Here is a 17,544-nt window from a genome sequence, read left to right as displayed (position 1 = left end):
TTCTGAAGATTAGTCCTTTGTCTGATGTATAGATTGTGAAGATTTTCTCCTACTCTGTGGGTTGTCTGTTTACTCTGCTGACTGTTCCTTTCACCGTGCAAAAGCTCTTTAGTTTAATTAAGTCCCAGCTATTTATCTTTGTTTTTACTGCATTTGCTTTTGGGCTCTTGGTCATGAAATCTTTGCCTAAGCCAATGTCTAGAAGGGATTTTCTGACGTTATCTTCCAGAATTTTTATAGTTTCAGGCCTTAGGTTTCATTCCTAGATCTATCTTGTGTTGATTTTTGTACAAGGTGAGAGATGAGGATCTGGTTTCATTCTCCTACATGTGATTTGCCAGTTATGCCAGCACCATTTGTTGAATAGGGTGTCCTTTCCCCACTTTATGTTTTTGTTGGCTTTGTCAAAGATCAGTTGGCTGTAAGTATTTAGGTTTATTTCTGGGTTCTCTATTCTATTCCATTAGTGTTTGTACCTATTTTTGTACCAGTACCATGCTGTTTTGGTGACTATGGCCTTATAGTATAGTTTGAAATCAGGTAATGTGATGCCTCCAGATTTGTTCTTTTTGCTTAGTCTTGCTTCAGCTATGCAGGCTCCTTTTTGGTTCCATATGAATTTTAGGATTGTTTTTTCTAGTTCTGTGAAGAATGATGGTGGCATTTTGATGAGCATTGCATTGAATTTGTAGATTGCTTTTGGCAGTATAGTCATTTTCATGATATTTATTCTACCCATTCATGAACATGGGATGTGTTACCATTTGTTTGTGTCATCTATGATTTCTTTCAACAGTGTTTTGTAGTTTTCCTTGTAGAGGTCTTTCATCTTTCACCTCCTTGGATGGCTATATTCCTAAGTTTTTTTCTTTTCTTTTCTTTTCTTTTTTTGCAGCTATTGTAAAAGAGGTTGAATTCTGATTTGATTCTCAGCTTGGTTGCTGTTGGTGTATAGGAGAGCTACCAATTTGTGTGTGTTAATTTTGTATCTGGAAACTTTGCTGAATTCTCTGATCAGTTCTAGGAGCTTTTTGGAGGACTCTTTAGGGTTTTCTAGGTATACAGTCATATCAGCAAACAGCAACAACTTGACTTCCTCTTTACCAATTTGGATGCCCTTTATTTCTTTCTTTTGTCTGACTGCTCTGGCTAGGAATTCCAGTGCTGTGTTGAAGAGAAGTGGTGAGAATGGGTATTCTTGTCTTCTTCCAGTTCTCAGAGGGAATGCTTTCAGTTTTTCTCTATTCAATATTGTGTTGACTGTGGGTTTGTCATAGATTGATTTCATTACATTGAGGTATGTCCCTTGTATGCCGATTTTGCTGAGAGTTTTAATCATAAAGGGATGCTGGATTTTGTTGAATGCTTTCTCTGCATCTATTGAGATAATCATGTGATTTTTGTTTTTAATTATGTTTAAGTGGTGTATCACATTTATTGACTTGCATATGAAGCCATCCCTACATCCCTGGTATGAAGCCCACTTGATCATGGTAGATTATGTTTTTGATATGTTGTTGGATTCAGTTAGCTAGTATTTTCTTAGGGATTTTTGCATCTATGTTCATCAGGGATATTGGTTTATAGTTTTCTTTTTTGGTTATGTACTTTCCTGGTTTTTGTATGAGGGTGATACTGGCTTCATAGAATGATTTAGAGAGGATTTCCTCTTTCTCTATCTTGTGGAATAGTGTCAGTAGTATTGGTACCAATTCTTCTTTGAATGTCTGGTAGGATTTTGCTGTGAATCTGTCTGGTCCTGGAATTGTTTTGTAGGTCATTTTTAAATTACCATTTCAATCTTGCTGCTTGTTATTGGTCTGTTCAGCATATCTAATTCTTCTTGATTTAAGCCAGGAGAGTTGTGTCTTTCCAGGAATTTATCCATCTTCTCTAGGTTATCTAGTTTTATGTGCATAAAGGTGTTCATAGTAGCCTTGAGTGATCTTTTGTATTTCTGTGGTGTCAGTTGTAATATCTCCTGTTTTGTTTCTAATTGAGCTTATTTGGATTTTCTGTCTTCTCTTCTTGGTTAATCTTTCTCTCAAATTTATTTATCTTTTCAAAGAACCAGCTTTTTGTTTAATTTATGTTTTGTATTTTTTTTTTTGTTTGTTTGTTTGAATTTCATTTAGTTCTGCCCTGATCTTGGTTATTTGCTTTCTTCTTCCGGGTTTGGGTTTGGTTTGTTCTTCTTGCTCTAGTTCCTTGACGTGTGACCTTAGATTTTCTGTTTATGCCCTTTCAGACTTTTTGATGTGGGATTTAGGGCTTTGAACTTTCCTCTTAGCACTGCCTTTGCTGTATCTCAGAGGTTTTGATAGATTGTGTCACTATCGTCATTCAGAATTTTTAAATTTCCATCTTGATTTCATTGTTCACTCAATGATCATTCAGGAGCAGGTTATTTAATTTCCATGGATTTGCATGGTTTTGAAGGTTCCTTTTGGAATTGATTTCCAGTTTTATTCCACTGTGGTCTGAGAGAATGCTTGATATAATTTCAATTTTCTTAAATTTACTGAGGCTTGTTTTGTGGTCTGTTGTTTGCTCTATCATGGAGAATGTTTCATGCACTGATGAACAGAACGTCTATTCTGCAGTTGTTGGGTAGAATATTCTGTAAGTATCTGGTAAGTCAGTTTGTTTTAGGTTATAGTTTAAATCCATTGTTTCTTTGTTGACTTTCTGTCTTGATGGTCTGTCTAGTGCTGTCAGTAGAGTGTTGAAGTCCCCCACTATTATTGTGTTGCTCTCTCTCTCATTTCTTAGGCCTAGTAATAATTGTTTTATAAATTTGGGAGCTCCAGTGTTAGGTACATATATATTTAAGATTGTAATATTTTCCTGTTGGACTAGTCCTTTTATCATTATATAATGTCCCTCTTTGTCTCTTTTAACTGCTGTTGCTTTGAAGTTTGTTTTGTCTGTTATAAGAATCCTGCTCACTTTTGGTGTCCATTTGCATGGAATGTATTTTTCCACCCCTTTACCTTAAGTTTATGTGAGTTCTTATGTGTTAGGTGAGTCTCTCAAAAGCAGCAGATAGTTGGTTGGTGAATTCTTATCCATTTTGCCATTCTGCATCTTTTAAGTGGAGCATTTAGGCCATTTACATTCAATGTTAGTATAGAGATGTGAGGTACTATTCCATTCATCATGCTACTTGTTGCCTATATACCTTTTTTTTCTTTAATTGTATTTTGGTTTTATAGGTCCTGTGTGGTTTATGCTTTAAAGAGGTTCTGTTTTGATGTGTTTCCAGGATTTGTTTCAAGATTTAGAACTCCTTTTAGTAATTTTTGTAGTGCTGGCTTGATAGTGGGGAATTCTCTCAGCATTTGTTTATCTGAAAAAGACTATCTTTCCTTCATTTATGAAGTTTAATTTCTTTTTTTTTTTTTTTTTTGAGACGGAGTCTCGCTCTGTCGCCCAGGCAGGAGTGCAGTGGCGCGATCGGCTCACTGCAAGCTCCGCCTCCCGGGTTCACGCCATTCTCCTGCCTCAGCCTCCCAAGTAGCTGGGACTACAGGCGCCGCCACCTCGCCCCGCTAATGTTTTTTGTATTTTTAGTAGAGACGAGGTTTCACCGTGTTAGCCAGGATGGTCTCGATCTCCTGACCTCGTGATCCGCCGTCTCGGCCTCCCAAAGTGCTGGGATTACAGGCTTGAGCCACCGCGCCCGGCCTGATGAAGTTTAATTTCACTGCATACAAGATTTTTGGCTGATAATTGTTTTGTTTTAAGGAGGCTGAAGATAGGGCCCCAATCCCTTCTAGCTTGTAGGGTTTCTGCTGAGCAATCTGCTGTTAATCTGATAGGTTTTCCTTTATAGTTTACCTGATGCTTTTGCCCCACAGCCCTTAACATTCTTTCCTTTGTTTTGACTTTAGATAAATGGATGAATATGTGCTTAGGTGATGATCTTTTTGTGATGAATTTCCCAGGTGTTCTTTGAGCTTCTTGTATTTGGATGTCTAGGTCTCTAGCAAGGCTGGGGAAGTTTCCCTCAATTATTCTCCCAAATATGTTTTCTAAACTTTTAGATTTCTCTTGTTCCTCAGGAGCACCAGTTAGTCTTAGGTTCGGTCATTTAACATAATCCCAGACTTCTTGGAGGCTTTGTTCTTATTTTTGTATTCATTTTTCTTTGTCTTTGTTGGATTGGATTAATTCAAAAACCTTGTCTTTGAGCTCTGTGGTTCTTTCTTCTGCTTGTTCAGTTCTATTGCTGAGACTTTCCAGAACATTTTTTGTTTTTGCATTTCTGTAAGTGTGTCTATTGTTTCCTGAAGTTTTGATTTTCTTTTATTTATGCTATCTATTTCACTGAAGATTTCTCTCCTCATGTATCATTTTTTAAAAATTTCCTTAAATTGGGTGTCACTTTTCTCTGGTGCCTCCTTGATTAGCTTAATAACTGACCTTCTGAATTCTTTTTTCAGATAAATCAGAGATTTTTTTCTTGGTATGGATCCATTGCTGGTGAGCTAGTATGATATTTTGGGGGTGTTAAAAAACTTTGTTTTGTCATGTTACCAGAGTTGGTTTTCTGGTTCCTTCTTATTTGGGTAGGCTCTGTCAGAGAGAAGGTCTAGGGCTAAAGGCTGTTGTTCAGATTCTTTCGTCCTATGGGGTGTTCCCTTGATGTAGTATTCTCCCAGTTTTCCTAAGGATGTGTCTTCCTGAGAGCCAGGCTGTAGTGATTGCTCTTTCTCTTCTGGATCGAGCCACCATCATGTCTACCAGGCTCCGGGTTGGTACTGGGGGTTATCTACACAGAGCCCTGTGATGTGAACCATCTGTGGGTCTCTCAGTCATGGATATGAGCACCTGCTCTTGTGGAGGTGGTAGAGGGATGAAATGGACTCTGTGAGGGTCCTTAGTTTTGGTTGTTTAATGCACTATTTTTGTGCTAGTTGGCCTCCTGCTGGAAGGTGGTGGTGCTTTCAAGAGAGTGTCAGCTGTGGTAGTATGGGGAGGATCAGGTGGTGGGCAGGGCCCTAAAACTCTCAAGAGTATATACCCTTCGTGTTCAGTTACCAGAGTGGTTAGGGAAGGACCATCAGGTGGGGGCAGGGCTAGGCATGTCTGTGCTCAAACTCTCCTTGGGTGGGTCTTGCTGAAGCGGATGTGGTTCCCAGGTCAATGGAGTTATGTTCCCAGGAGGATTATGGCTACCTCTGCTGTGTCATGCAGGTTGTCAGGGAAATTGGGGAAAGATGGCAGCCACAGGCCTCACCTAGCTCCCATGCAATCCAAAAGGCTGATCTCATTCCCACTGTGCCCCCTGCAACAGCACCGAGTCTGTTTCCAGGCAGTGGGTGAGCAGGACTGAGAACTTGCCCCAAGCTACCCGTCTCCCCACTGCAAAAGCAAGTGGGGCTTTCGCCCTTCCCTGCCTGTGGTCTGTACCCCAGATTCAAGCCCACCCCCGAGTTCTGGCCAGGAGACTTCTCGTTTGGTTGGAATTGCTACGAAGTTCAGCTGGAGGTTTCCTTCTCCCTATGGCCTTTTCCCAGTGCCTCTGGCAGTCCTTCCCAAGTACTCCTGTGAGGCCAGGCAGAAATTGCTTCTTAGAGGACCCAGAGAGCTCACCAGGCTTTTCCCGCTGCTTCCTCTACCCATGTATTTCACTGGGCTCTCTAAATGGACTCAGCTCCAGGTAAGATCAGAATCTTCTTCCATAATCTAGGCCTTCGGGTTCCCCATTGAGGGTGTGTGTTTGGGGGTGGACAATTCCCCTTTCCCACTTCCACAGTTTGGGTACTCACAGTATTTGGGGTGCCTCTTGGGTCCTGCAGGAACAATACACTTCCTTCAGAGGGCCTGCGGGTTCTCTCAGCTTTCCTGATGTATTCCTGCAGTAGTTCTGGAGCAAAAGTTTATGATGCGAGACTCCACATGATGCTCTGTCTGAGTAGGAACTGCAATCTAGTCCTCTCTCCCTCCTGTCTGCCATGATCCTCCCTATTCTCAAGATTATAAAAACTTCTATCTCCCTCTCTCATCTTTACTTAAAAACATGTCAAATCTTTTAGCACAAAAATATATTACATGGTTAAAAAGTCAAATACTACACCAAGAGTTACAATAAAAAATGGCATTCTCTTGCTCCACCTTCCCCTCTCCTCTAGGTACAGCTATCCTGGGGCAACCATTTTCAACTCTTTTTAGCTGTTTCTTTTGGAATTTACTTCTCCATTCCCAAGTAATATGCCTATACTGCTATTTAATGATTTATAAATTTTAGGATTTATTTGATGACTTCCTATTATGGAAGATGAGCGAGCAGTATAAGATAAGGCCAGGTGATAGAATAGGTCACCAGCCCATTTCCTCTTTCCACATCCTTCAAATGCAGTTACCCTGCTGCTCCAGTTTAGATTTGCTGCTCTTTAGACCTATTACACGGCTATTATTTCTGGACTTCAATTCTTTCCTACATTGGATCCCTGATTCCTATGTTAGATAGTTTCTTCTTCCTTTATATACTTCCTTGTTTACATTATGTGGTAGTTTCCTGAGAAAGGGCGTGTGGAGTATACAATTTTTGAGATCTCTCATGTCTGTACTTTTTTAAAATTCTACTCTCATGCTTGACTGAAGGTTTGGTTGGGTATAGAATTTGGAGATAAAAATAATTTTCATTAGAATTTGAAGGCATTGCTCCATAGAAATGTGAAGAAGCTATGGTGGGAACAATAATTGTGTGTTCACCAATTTATTTCATCTTCTTGGATAGGTAGGACAACTTTATTCCCTAGCCTTATTTGCAGTTTGGTCAGGGCCATAAGACTTAGTTATGGCCAGTGTAATGTGGGTGAAAATGATGTACCCACTTTCAGGTTTACACAATTCTCCAGGCTCCCTCTTTCCCTTCCATGATTGTTTTATAGGTCACATCTTGAAGATGGTGGCACTACAAGACAGGTCATTGTCTCTTAATGATTGCTTAATGAAATTGATGAAGGAGAGATCCATTTTAGTGCCTTGTCATTCTGCTCGCCTTATAAAACTCATTCTCAAGGCAGCAGCAATTTTCCTAAAGTCTTGTAAGCCTATTACATGGCTATCTTCAATAACATGCCTGGGGCACATTTGTAAGTTCTTATTTTTATTAAACTGACACTGGTTTCAAAGTTCATTATTATTTACTATTTTTGATTCCCTAAGGCCAATGTGAGTCAATGTGAGTCAAATTTCTTCCTTTCATAACATTTTTTTAGGGTGCTTATGATTTGATTCACTGCATGGAGGCATTTGAATGCACAGTCATGGAATCATAAACTGTCAGGGCTGGAAAGGGCGTTGAAGATGCTTTCATCCAGCCCCCTTGCTTTTCAGATACAGACATTGTGGCTCAAAGATAGGTGGTGGTTGATTTTCCTACAGTCAACAATGCTCCTAGCAGTAATTGTTAGTGTTCAGAGATAATAAGTAATTGTGTTCCTTTCTTTGCTCTGAGCTTGGAACTAATAGAAAAATAAGATGCAAGAATCTGACAGGAGGAGATAAAAATATTGGCTTTCTTATTGAATGAAGTTAAATGAGAGAGCATAGCTTGATATGTAGTCAAATGGCCTTTGCCCTGAATTGAAGCTACACATTTGACAGACACTGGTGGTTATCTACCTTACAGCTATTCCCTGTTTTTATCCCTCGCCAGCAGATCTGGTCTCCAACTATAGAGGCTGAAAATGCCTGGTACTGTTATTCTCAGCCTTCCTTGATACCCAGATCATGTGATTAGGAGGAAATCTGCAGGAAACTTCTGTAAGACTTTTCCTCTTTTGAAAGAGAGATGCTTGGTGGCCAGGTGCGGTGGCTCACACCTGTAATCCCAGCACTTTGGGAGGCTGAGGCGGGCGGATCACGAGATCAGGAGACTGAGACCATCCTGGCTAACATGGTGAAACCCCGTCTCTACTAAAAATACAAAAAATTAGCTAGGCATGGTGGTGGGCACCTGTAGTCCCACCTACTTGGGAGGCTGAGTCAGGAGAATGGTGAGAATCTGGGAGGCAGAGCTTGCAATGAGCCGAGATTGCGCCACTGCACTCCAGCCTGGGCGACAGAGCGAGACCCCATCTCAAAAATAAAATAAATAAATAAATAAATAAATAAATAAATAAATAAATGAAAGAAAGAAAGAGAGATGCTTGGAACAAGATGCCTCCCTCTCTTGATTCCCTTTCTTTTTGCTTTAGCTGTTGTGGTTTCAGGACACTAAGGCTGGAGGTGGGGAGGCATGTCAACACGCTGAGGATGGCAGAACAGAAAAAAGGAAAGCATCTGGGTCCTTGGTGACATTGTAGAGCAGCAACACCAATGGCAGATCTCCCTGACTCTGGGCTTCTTGTTACTTAAACTGAAGTAAGTTTATGCCCCCTCAGTGGCTTGCACCTGTAGCTTGCAGCCAAAACCATTCTAACAGATAAATCTTCCTGAATTTTAAAATCTCCAAGATATTGAGTCACCATGTTTATTTTCCAATCTCACCACTCAGATAAGAGACTCAGGGTGGGAGTGTGGAGTAGAGAGACAGAGGCCACATGTATCCTGCCCAGACTTTTCCCTCTTGCCTGCCATGGAGAAGTGAGAATGGGAGATAAACACCCCGACCGCAGCCAATCCTGATCAAAATATTGGGGGAAGAAAAAGATTACATGGGAGTCTAAAAATAAAAGGCTCTTGTAATATTTTGAATTGAGAAATTAAATCCATAATTTTATGTGATGAATAGAGTTGAACTGAGTGTGTGTGTGTGTGTTTCAATAGTATTTCTCAAACTTCATACTCTTGGCCTAGTCTGCTGAAGGCCTTATCTATCTTCAAGGCAGTTCAGAAAATAGAGCATGAATAAGTGTTAGGCATGCCTGAAATGTGTATCTTGTTTCCAGATCCCCGGACATGAACAATGCAAAAAGGAAGAATCTAGTTACTACATCTTTGAGGCACAGTAATTTCATTATGAAGTTTCCTTCTTTACTTTTCCCCCTGAGGGGAGAGGATTATTAAAGTTAGGTCATTGCCCACTGGGCTGTCAGAAGAGCCCAAACTCCTTTATCCAAAGAAAGCTACAGAATGGCAGAAGTGGTAGAAGCAAATAGCTGGCTGTCAATCAAATCTAATTTCCATACTCTCCTCGTTGATGAGATATTTCAAGCTGCAAAGAGGGAAGATTTTTTTTTCTCCCTGAAATAATTGAAGTTAGTGTCATAACACCCAACCAAACAGAGCAAAATGCCAAGAAGCAGATGTGTACGCTGACCATTCACAAGGAGGAATTGGTTCAAATTGGTGGTGAGGTGAAAGTGATCAGGTTTAATGTCCTGTGGATGGGAAAGAAGATAATTGGAAGTGGGTGCTGACCCTGTTGCCTGAGCCTAATGCTTCCAGGACCACTTGTTGCCTGGGTAAGCTCACACCCCCATGTGTGGGTCCTACACTGCACCAACACAAAGATCTTGGTGTTTCATGATGGCATCTGTACTGCCCCACTGAGTTCTCATTTAGATATGGGAAGGCAAGTCTTTTTGGATTGACTATTTGCTGTTCTGGAAGTATTTGCCGAACTTTAATGGAGACTGACAAAGATATGAGTCAGGAGAAAATGAGAATAAGTGGTGTTTAGTGTTCTCCACAATCATTTAGTCAGTCATTTCCTTAAGTGTTTATTGGCTACTGTGTGCAGGCATAGGGGATGTAAGGGTGGGCAGGAGAGTCATGGCGGGCATAGGTACTTGGAGCTAATGGTCTAAAAGGGGCTAGAGACAAATGAGCTATCACTCACTGATGATGCAGTGTGAAAGGAACTGCTGTAGGGGAGGTACTTGGCATGATGAGAGCACATGGCCTGGGTGCCCACCTCAGACTTGGAGGATAAGGATCAGGGCGGGCTTCCAGAAGGAAGCAGCAGCTAAGCCAAGTCCTAGACAATGGGCAGAGGCAGAGCAGAGGCAGGAGTTGGGGAGCTGGAAGGGCCAGTGTGAAGGCAGAGGAGAGGCATCAGTAAGAAGTGCCTTCAAGGGCTCTGAATTAGGAAGGCTGGGTCAGTCACAAGGCATTTGGGAGACAGAACCACAGGATTGTGTGTGTGTGGTGGAGGTGGGATATGGGACAGGGAGGTATCTAGAATGAATCTCAGGTGGTATTGTTTACAGAGAGGAAAAACATAAGATGAATAGGGTGGGAAAGAGCCTGGGGAGAAAGATAATGAACTTTGTTTGGGACATAATGAGGTTGCACTCTTTCTGTGACATCCAAATAAGGAGATCAAGTAGATAGTGAGGAAATCAATGAATGGTGTTAGATGTTTATGTGCTTAACATTCAGGCTGTTTCAGCTTTCTGCCCTGGGTCTAGTTTGTTTTCTATCCATGGCTTGTTAACCCAGAATCTTGAGTTTAAGACTTATACATTACCCAGCTCTTAAGTCTCAAACTATATGTCTAATCTTTGGCCAGCATTTTGCAAAGGTGGGCCACTGACCCCAAGAGACACTCAGGACCCAGGAGCCACAGATAGAAGTGGGTCTTACATCAGTTGTTAAAATGCTGCTGTTCAGTACACGCACAGTTGTGATGGCTTCAAGATCTTATGTTGTATTTTCCATCCCTCCAGAGTGGGTTGCATTTTTTTCAATCCTATTCTTCATTATAAAAGTCCTCCATCTTCTTGATTATATTAGTTTTTCTTTTCTGGACCTGATTCTGGCTTCATTGTTCATGAAATGTCAGGGTCATCTCTGCGTAGGAGAAATTTCTATCTATAAATCACTCCAATGCAGGCTATTCAGTGTTGTTAAGGTAAGAAGCAGTGATTGAGTGAGGCAAACAGGCATATTTCTAAAGATTGAGACTTTCAAATCAAGTAATTTGGTTCAGCACATCAGAAATCATGGTTCTGGGTAAATGAGCATTTTGATAAGTTCAGAAAAAAAATTCTCTTTTATGGACTCACTGCTTTAAACTTTGAAATTTCACATGTATCAGCTGCATGGGCTCAGCTGGTGAGGACTCACATATTTCTATAAGGTTGATCTAATGATCCCCTCACTTTAGGCCAAGGTTTCTCACTGGAGCAGTATAACAGAGTGGCTAAAGCAGTCTGATACAGTGCAAATCAGTCAGCCAGAGCCAAATGAATCCTAGCTCCATCGCTGATTAGCTGGAAAGCCATGGTTAATTTGTGTAACTTGTCAGAAAGGGTAGGTAATAAAACAGTTCATAGGTTTGTGGTAGTTACTGTTGTAAGAATTAATAGATAAGCTACTTGAACAGGGTCTAGAAGGAGCTCAAATAATTACTTCTTGCCACTGGGCAGCATTGGCACTGTCCAATATGGTAGCCACCACATGTAGCTCTTGAAATGTGGCTATTTTAAATGAGATGTGATGTGTGGCCAATTATATGTGCTATCAGTGCCGACCGGATTCTTTCACCAAGGCTGGAGGAGTGCAGTGGCATGATCACAGCTCAGTGCAGCCACGATCTCCTGCAGGGGGTCCTTCCACCTCAGCCTCCCAAGTAGCTGGGACTACAGGCGTGGGCCGCCATGCCTGCTAATTTTTGTATTTTTTTCTTTTGTAGAGATAGGTTTTGCCCAGGCTAGTCTCAAACTCCTGAACTCAAGCGATCCTCCCACCTTGGGCTCCCAAAGTGCTAGGATTACAGGTGTAAGCCACTGCACCCAGCCAATGCCAACCAGATTCTAAAGATTTAATATAAAAAAAAGGATGTTGGAAGAGTGTAAAATATTTCATCAATAACTTTTTATGTTGATTACATGTTGAAACATGGACATTTTAGGTAATGTTGGGTTAAATAAAATCTATTTTATTTCTAGCAGTTATCACCTACTGATTATTTAAATTAATTTAGCTTTTTTTTTTCTTTTACCTTTTTAAATGTGACTACTAGAAAATGTAACATTGCATGTGTGACTTCTATCTTTATTGGATACCTCTCCTTTAGACATAGAACTTACCACGAAGGGCTTTCAGTATCTGAAGTTGTAGGCAAAGTATTCACCTAGGTAGCAACCTCCCCAGCTGCTCTGCTTGCTCTGTCTTTCGCCTCACTATACCCTGGGGACTTTTCAGAGTGCCTGATCTGCATCTGACCTGCTCCTTCCATTCTTGGCCCTGGCTCTTCCTGAATATACTCTATGCTCAATCATGATGAAAGAAAAACTCATCACATCCTCATTCATGTGTTCAGTTATTCACTCGACAGTTTTTGATAATTAACTGTGAGCCAGGCAGTGTTCTAGGCATTGGAGAAATAGCGGTGAACAAGACCGACAAAGCCCTTGCTCTGTATATGGTGTCTTCTACCTGGAATACATTTTCTTTCATTCTCTCTCTCTCTCTCTCTCTCTCTCTCTCTCTCTGCCCCCGGCTACCCCCTCAATAACTGGAATCACCTCTCGAGGAAGTCTTTCCTGACAACACTACTCCCCACACTTTTTTTTTTTTTTTTTGAGACAGAGTCTCACTCTGTCACCCAGGCTGGAGTGCAGTGGCAGGATCTTGGCTCACTGCAACCTCCACTTCCTAGGTTCAAGTGATTCTCCTGTCTCAGCCTCCCTACTAGCTAGGATTACAGGTGCATGTCACCACACCTGGCTAATTTTTATATTTTTAATAGAGACAGGGTTCACCATGTTGACCAGGCTAGTCTTGAACTCCTGACCTCAGTTGATCTGCCTGCCTCAGCCTCCCAAAGTGCTGGGATTATGGGCGTGAGCCACCATGTTCAGCCCCCACACCTTAGTTTAAGCTCCCATAGCCTCCTATTGTCATTTTTATCATAAGACTTATCACATTTACTGTTATATCAATTTTCAAAAGTCAAATTTTTTATTTTGAGAAAATTGTAGATTCATATGCAGTTATAAGAATACAGAGAGACCACTTGTACCCCTTTCCCAGTCTCCCTCAATGATAACATCTTTCAAAACTATTATACGATATCACATGAGGGTACAGCACTGATGCAATGACTGATCTGGTTCAGAGTTCCCATTTTACTTGTATTTGTGTGCACGTGTGTGTTTAGTTCTGTGCAATTTTATCTTTCTTTTGTGTATCCACCACTACAGTCAAGAGACAGAACATTTCCCACTGGGTGCAGTGGCTCATGCCTGTAATCTCAGCACTTTGGAAGGCCGAGGTGGGTGGATCACCTGAGGTCAGGAGTTCAAGACCAGGTTGGCCAACACGGTGAAACCCCGTCTCTACTTAAAATACAAAAAATTAGCCAGGTGTGGTGGCGTGCACCTGTAATCCTAGCTATTTGGGAGGCTGAGGCAGGAGAATCGCTTGAACCCGGGAGGCAGAGGTTGCAGTGAGCCAAGATCCTGCCACTGCACTCCAGCCTGGGTGACAGAGTGAGACTCAAAAACAAAAACAAACAAAAACAAAAAAAACCCAAAACATTTCCATGAGTGCAAAAATTCTTCATGTCGTCTTATTTTATAACCATAACACTTCCTCCCCACCCCTGACCCTTATTAATCCCTGGCAAGCACTGGTCTAGTTTCCATTTCTATAACACTGTTATTTCGGAAATGTTATACCAATGGAGTCAGACACTACATAGCCTTTTCCCACCCAGCATAATGCTCTGGAGATTCATCTAAACTGTGTGTTTATTCCCTTTTATTGGTGAGTAGTATTCCATGTTACAGATGTACCACAGTTTGTTTAACCATGCACCTGTTGAAGGGCCCTTGAGTTGTTTCCAGTTTGGGGCTATTATGAATAAAGCTGCTTTGAACATGTATAGGTTTTTATGTGAATATAAATTTCCATTTCTCTGGGGTAAATGACCAAGGATGCAGTTTTTAGGTCCATATATGTTGGTTTATTTATCATCCTCATTAGACTATTGACACTTTGAGGACAGCTTGTTAGCTTCGTTCACATGTGCATCAAATGTTCTTTATATGTATCTGAAATATGGTAACACTCGATGATATGCTCAATAAAATACAGAATCCCAGAAAGAAGGAGGGACGGAGGGAGTAGGAAAAGGAAAGGAAGGAGGACAGAAATCTTTGAGTATTGTCAGTTGTCAGCTCACCCCCCCTGCCCACCACCTCCCAACATCATTATATTTTAATTTTTTAAATAAACCCAGCGACCCCAGTGTGAGACAGTAGTTGCTTAATACCTGTTAGTTAAATGATACAACACTCTGGCGAGTAGAACAGCTCTCCTCTCCCCTTCTCCATCCTCCCATCACTGGAGTGTAGGGATGGACACACACAGACACACGTGTGCATACTCAGTGGCCAGGAGCCTAGGAATCTTTTCTGGAACAAAGTCAAGCGCTAACAAATGAAGTGCTGTTGCTTCGAAGCTTAGCTAACAACAACCTTGGCCATGTCTGTGTGACTGCCCCAGGAATTACAAATGAAGAGTCTGGGGACCCAGCAGCTTTGTGGACTCATTCCAATGAGAATACAGGATGCAGCTGAAATAAAGAATGCCTCTTTGTGACTCATTAAACTCTACTCTGTTCCTTTCTATTAGGCATGTGTCTGCCATGCCCTGCAAAGCTATGATATTCAAAAGTGGAAGAGTCAGGCAGAAATAAAAACATTTCACTTCAGCGCCCAAACCATGTGCCCCTTAATTTGAAATAAATCTGTGACAACTGACAGATAATTCTTTCAGACAGTTATGGAGAAAGGCTTGACTTGTCCTAGTAAATCAGACACAGGAGTCATTATTTTTAGTCTCGTTAAAAAAATGTTACCATAGCAACTGCACCATCATCTCGGGCAAATGTTATCTCTTTAAGTCAATAACACGAGGAGCTGACCACAAATACCCAGTGCTTTGAAAGGAAGAAATGACTTTTCAACAAAATTAATTTCTTCCAAGTCTTCACTGTTCATCTTCATTCATGTGCCCAGAATTCCTCTCCTCTCCCCCGTGGAAAATAAGCAGTATTAAAAGCAACATACCACTTTATAAGACTCAAGGCTGACCTTTCTTCTATCATTAATTCTCTTAGTTCCTTGAAACTCATAGCTTCATATGTGGCTTTTTTTTCCACCCATGGGAAGCATAATGCTAATTAATTTGACCCTTGGGCAGAGCATTGTGTATTTTGAGAACACAGTGTGGAAAAGCATACTAGAGCATGCACATCTTTTCTAAACTCTTAAGAGACGGTTTTAAGTGATGCAGCAAACAGCTTAGTTCCTGTGGACTCTCATTTCATACCTGTGCAAGACCGTGGATGCTCAGGGAGCATTGTTTGGCTTAGTTTGACTCCATATTTGGTCAGAACTGAAATTGAGTGTTTGTGAAGATTTATTAATATATTGAAATTTGCAACTGTGATAAAGCTTTTACCCTCAAAATATGAGATTTGGACTTTAAAAATTAAGCCTAATACTTTAGATTTTTTCTTCTACTGAAAACATGTTGTTAATTTTAGTGTCAGATTAAAGCACCCCAAGTTGGCTGGGAAAGCAAGGTTGGTGCTTACCTATGTCCTGGTTTCAGAATGCTAGTGAGGTCTCATAGTCCCCAAAGACTTTGCTGCTTCTCTTCTCAGACTCACATTTTTTTTTTTTCACCACTAATACCTTGGAAATCAGGATATGCTTAACAACTGCTGGTGTGATATAATTTTTTATTGGCAGCTTTTTATTTCTTAGTGGTACACATGATAATGATGCATTTCCAGGGAGGGAAAGAGAAACAACAATTATTGCCTGCTTATCATGTATCAAGCCCTGTGAGAAGTAATTTATAGACATTATTTTGTAGAATCCTCACATGACCCCTATGATGGAGGTATTTTTAATTTTGTAGGAAACTGAGACTCAGGTGGGCTACCAGACCTGTCCAAGATCATAAGTTGGCCAGTGTCAGAATCAAGATTTCAGTACAATGTGGCCGACTTTATGGTTGTGTAACCTTCTGCACTCTCTTTCTGACTTGTCCTCAGCTTCTTGTGCTCATAAAATAGTCTATAAATATTTAAATTCTGGAACTGGGAAGGGCCTTGGGAGTCACAGGGCCCAACCCCACTGTGTTACAGATGAAGAAACTGAGGCTCAGAGAAGTGACTTGCTCAAGGTAGTCCCAAAGGAGATTGTGCCACTGAGAATCCGCATGGCTGCGGAGGGAAGGGAGTGTTTCAGGCTCTGTCAGTGTCTCCATCTCCTGCACACAGTGTGCACCCCAGGACTTCCCCACTTGGGACCGCCTTCCCTGGACCAGGCCTCAGTTTCTCAGTCACCCCTCTGAGGCACTAACACTTGGCTCATTCCTCTGGAGTCACGATCCCCCTGGAATTCAAGATGATTACTCCGTACACCACTTCTCCTTTCTTTCTACCCCTAGTGAACCTATACCTTGTGCCTCACCCTCCAAGGTGACAATAAATCCATGTAAATATGATCATGGAACAAAAGGAGAGAAGATTCTCCAGAGTCTATCCTTGGAGACATTACTCATATGTTTCTTTGCTACCTCAAGAGAGGGGCTTTAATGGTGGGAACTTCAACGTAGATTGAAGGGAAGGTGGCAGGCACATGCACACTATGGTGCAGAGATATTCCGTGGGTAGCAGGGCGTTTATTAGCCTTTGAAGTCACACTACAAACTCTCACTCTGCCCATAGAGAGGTGCGACACAGCCTACATTGCAAAAGGTGGCATCCATACACCATTCTCCTTTCCTACACCCAGGATGAAGTGGATGGGCCACTGCCCTTTGCCTTTAGAATGACTTCAGCTGCCTTCTTTAACACAACATTCCAGGTAGCCGCTTCCCATTAACTGTAGTTGGTTACAGGGATGAAATAGACCCATTTGCCATTCCCAGTGTTGTTGAAGGCTTTGGAAGCAGGCAGGTTACAAAACGATTGAGTTTCTATTTCTTCCAATGTAAAAACAAGAAAATAATAATTGACTTAAAGAATTGTTGTAAGGTCTAGAGATAACATATGTAAGAGCACAGCAGACTCCATGGTACCTGGCACATAGTAGATGCTTAGTGACTCTAAATTGTCGTTCTTATAAAGTTAATGCTGACAGGGTGGAATGCATGATGCCACACCTCTGCATTATAAATAAGTTGGGGATTGTGAAAGAAAGATGCTCTTGGCCTTTGTAGTCTGTCTTTATTTTGTGACTCTGCAGACACAAGTGTGTATGTTTCAGGTCTAAAAGGGTTGAGCAGCCGTCTTCAGAAACAGCCCAGGATGGCAGCTCACTGCCAGTTGGCTAGCTCTTGGCCAGCAAGTTAGGAAGATCAGGCCAGCTGAGCAGTCCGTCCCCAGAGTACTCCAGTTCTGGTTATGCTACTCACAGGCTGAAGGGCTGAAGAAAGTCCTTTATTCCAAGCCAGTTCAATTTTCTATAAAACACGTGTAATAATTCTGGTCTAGAGAGAGGGGTGGCAAATTGATGGACTCACCGGGCATTGTTATCTGTTTTGAAAATGAAATCTACGATGAGCAGCACATGTATTTAAAGAACACTTTCCTTTGCAGAAAATGGAAATGGTTTAACT

Source organism: Theropithecus gelada, chromosome 7b, assembly GCF_003255815.1.
Source record: "Theropithecus gelada isolate Dixy chromosome 7b, Tgel_1.0, whole genome shotgun sequence".
NCBI lineage: Eukaryota > Metazoa > Chordata > Mammalia > Primates > Cercopithecidae > Theropithecus > Theropithecus gelada.
Note: the sequence above shows the minus strand (reverse complement) of the source record.